This window comes from Lactuca virosa, chromosome 1, assembly GCF_052849685.1.
Source record: "Lactuca virosa cultivar CGN04683 chromosome 1, Lactuca_virosa_CGN04683_v6, whole genome shotgun sequence".
Lineage (NCBI taxonomy): Eukaryota > Viridiplantae > Streptophyta > Magnoliopsida > Asterales > Asteraceae > Lactuca > Lactuca virosa.
This window is the reverse complement of record NC_136426.1, coordinates 100,502,210-100,506,368: the sequence shown is the minus strand read 5'-3', so window position 1 is coordinate 100,506,368 and position 4,159 is coordinate 100,502,210. Positions and strand designations below refer to the sequence as shown.

The window sequence follows — 4,159 nt, the reverse complement described above, 5'->3', positions numbered from 1 at the left end:
AATGTATATTCCCTTTTCCCATATATATATATATATATATATATATATATATATATATATATATATATATATATATATATATATACACGCGCATAATATGGTATAAAAATTGGAGTTGATTTTGATACAGCCCAAGGTAAGCCGAAGAGGATGACAGTGAAAGCACCCTATGATCACTTAGGTGGGCAATACACCTTCGAGTTTGACGTCGATGATGATTTTGGGGAGATCGGAGCTGTGCTGGTTGAGAATGACTACCGCAACAAGATATATATACAGAAAATTAAAGTCGACAAACCTAAAAAAGTTACCTTCACATGTAATTCATGGGTTCATTCCAGTTATGATAACGACCAAAGGAGGATCTTCTTCGCTGACAAGGTTTAATTTACATATATAACATGTTTCTGTTTACTAGTAGATCGCAATGGTGTATATATGGCAGCCATTAATATCCCTTAATCTATTTGTAATTTGTACAGTGTTACCTGCCATCGAAAACGCCAAGTGCCCTCAGGTCGCTGAGAAAGAAAGATTTGGAGTTCATTCGAGGCGATGGCCAAGGAGAGCGTAAAGATTTCGAGAGGATTTACGATTATGATGTATACAACGACCTTGGAGATCCCGCCAATAAGAGCTCAGATCTTGCACGGCCGGTGCTCGGTGGCAAGAAATTTCCTTACCCTAGGCGCTGCCGTACTGGTCGGAAAATGTCCTCTAAAGGTACGTACATATAACTAACAAACCCATTAAATGATATATCTAAGATGGTTGTTTACAATTCAAACATGTTGAATAACAGATCCGCTGACGGAGACAAGATCTTCAGACCCGTTTTATGTACCAATCGATGAAGATTTTTCAGAGATAAAGTCGGTATCATTTGGAGCGAGGACTTTGTATAACTTGCTCATTGGTGTTATACCCCGTCTAGGCACCGCTTTTACAGGAAAAGACGAAGACTTTCGTTTATTCCAGGATATAGAGTCGCTTTTTGACGAAGGAGTTGTTATTAATGGTACTGATAAACATGTTGCAAGTGTTTTGCCTAGAATTATCCATGAGGTTGTTGACACCGTGGATGACCTTATCAAGTTTGATCCACCTGAAACTATCCAGAGTAAGCTCGCATATAAACATGCATTATACTTACTCTTTTTAATTAAGTTGTTTGTGATCAGCTTCTTACAAAGGTTTTCTATACATTGCAGGGGACACGTTCTTTTGGCTCCGTGATGATGAATTCAGTCGACAAATGCTTGCTGGTGTCAATCCTTGCAGCATACAGTTGGTTACGGTATATATATCACAACAAATTAAGAGTGTTTTCCAACACATAGTTATATAATTAATGAAAAATCATAAGGTGACTGTGTGTGTGTGTGCAGGAATGGCCATTGATGAGTAAATTGGACCCTAAAGTTTACGGGCCACCTGAATCAGCAATCACCAAGGAGATTGTTGAGCGAGTGATTGGAGGTTTCATGACTTTCGAGGAGGTAATGAAAAACAGAAGGCCGATAATTACTTTATGGAAACTTCATATCTTTTTAATACACCAAATACTACGTACACCATTAATTATGATATATAATTGTCATGTTATAGACTAGAGATGCTATTACGATTGTGAAGTTGTAGTAAATTTGAAAATCAATCATGTTTTTTCAGGCTTTGGAACAAAAGAAATTGTTCGTGTTGGATTACCATGATCTACTATTGCCATACGTAAATAGAACAAGAGATATTGATGGGATAACTCTATATGGTTCAAGGACTTTAATGTTCCTTACTCCTGCTGGAACGTTGACCCCAGTTGCCATAGAGTTGACTCGACCGTCTTCAGAATGGCAACCACAGTGGAAGCATGTGTACACACCTTCTTTGGGTGCCACTGGTTCTTGGCTATGGAAGATAGCTAAAGCTCATGTCCTTTCTCATGATTCCGGTATTCACCAGCTTGTTAGCCATTGGTAATGTATCGGTTCCTGTTTACTCATAATACTTTAATTACACACGTTTGTGTGTTTTTCCCTAGATCTCATTAATTCATAGGTGAGCTTATCATGATTTGATTTGGCGATGCAGGCTAAGAACTCACTGTGCAACTGAGCCTTACATCATTGCCTCCCACCGTAATCTTAGCACAATGCATCCTATTGCACGACTACTCCACCCTCATTTTCGTTACACCCTGAAGATCAACGCCCTAGCTCGACAATCTCTCATTAATGCCGGTGGTGTTATAGAGTCGACATTCTCTCCTGGAAAATATTGTATGCACCTTTCCTCTGACGTCTATGATCAGTTGTGGCGTTTTGATCACGAGGCACTTCCAGCTGACTTGATAAGCAGGTGCCCTTAATTTATGCAACTTTGCAATTTGACGACTATGGTTTTCCACTTTTTGTATGGCACGCATCTCTATATATAGCTGGTTAATTATTTTATATATTTTGTATCTTACAGGGGTATGGCTGTTAAAGATCCTACTGAACCACATGGTTTGAAACTAACAATCGAGGACTATCCATTTGCAAACGACGGTCTACTCCTTTGGGATGCCATCAAACAGTGGGTTACGTCTTTTGTCAACAACTACTACCCACAAGCAAGTCTCGTAGCATCTGATGAAGAGCTTCAAGCATGGTGGCATGAGATTCGAACAGTTGGGCATGGCGATAAGAAAGATGAACCATGGTGGCCACAACTCAAAACCCATGATGATTTGATTGGAATCGTGTCAACTATCATATGGGTTACTTCTGGCCAACATTCAGCTGTGAACTTCGGACAATACGAGTATGCTGGTTATTTCCCTAACCGGCCAACCATCGCTAGAACCAAGATGCCTAACGATGACCCAACAGATAAAGACTGGTAGATATTCCTAGACCGGTCTGAGGCTGCGTTGTTGAAATGCTTCCCTTCCAAATCGCAAGCTACCACAGTCATGGCAGTTCTAAACGTTTTATCGACTCATGCCACTGATGAGGAGTACATCGGTAAAACTGCAGAGGGTCCATTTGAGGCGGAGCCAGCTATAAAGGTCGCATATGAAGAGTTTCGTGAAAGGATTAATGAGATGGAACGCACCATAGAGAAAAATAATGCCAATCGCAATTTAAGAAACCGAAGTGGTGCAGGGTTGGTTCCATACAAGCTTCTCAAGCCTTCTTCGGCACCTAGTCCTACCGGAGAAGGTGTTCCAAACAGCATCTCCATCTAGTTTAGTCATTTGTACCCTTTATTTGTTGGGTTTCTAAAAATCTTTCCCCGGCAACGGCGCCAATTTGTTAGGCGTGTCAAACCCAACAAATAAAGGGTACAAATGACTCCTTAAACACTACTACTCTGCACTAAAAACGTAGTACAAGGTAAGTAGGGTCGATCCACAGAGACACGGGACAAGTGTTTATACCTTTTTGCGTAAGGTACAAAAATGGTCACAGAATGGGGGGAATTTATAAGCAATGATTTAAACTATAGAATAAAGCAATAAGTAAATGATTGATTAAGTGAAATAAGTTTAAGATTTGTAAGTACTCCAACTCTATGCAAGACAAATTAGAAATGTGATTCCATGGATGACAAGATATTTGTTTAATTCTATCTAAGTTGGTACTTGAAAGTGTTAACAAGCTCTAACACTTCCCATTCACCACAATAATTAACCAAAACAAGCTCTTTGATTAATCCTAACCTTACCAATCTAATCTAAACAAACTCTTAGAATTAGGTTGAAAGATTGCATTAAACTTTATGTGAATGTTCCCAACAACACTCAATACTCCTCATAAGCTCGGGAGCATAAGAATGTGTGAATAAGATTTACACTAAATTCATTCAATAGAAATCAGTTTAGTGCTTCTTACCTAGTCCAATTTACAAAATAATTACAGATTTTGCAATTAGATAACTTGAATGATCTAACCCTAATTCAAATGGCCAATAAGAATCACAATTAGAATCAAACATTCGATTGAAACAAAATCAAATTCACTAGATAGAAAATTAAAAGAAAACATCAAGTCATATGATTGAAATCACAACTAGAAGTCAAGACATAAAGTTGGAGATCTAGGGTTCTAGCCACTCATGACTAGAACAAGATCACAAATCTAGAAAATGAAATTAAAGTTCTTACAAAATGAAATCA

General features: G+C 38.5%; 1 pseudogene; it reads left to right on the top strand.

The window, feature by feature from the left end:
• Nucleotides 1–364: 364 nt before the first annotated feature.
• LOC145153294 (lipoxygenase 2, chloroplastic-like) lies at nt 365–3,229 on the top strand (annotated as a pseudogene).
• The last annotated feature ends 930 nt before the right edge of the window (nt 3,230–4,159 follow it).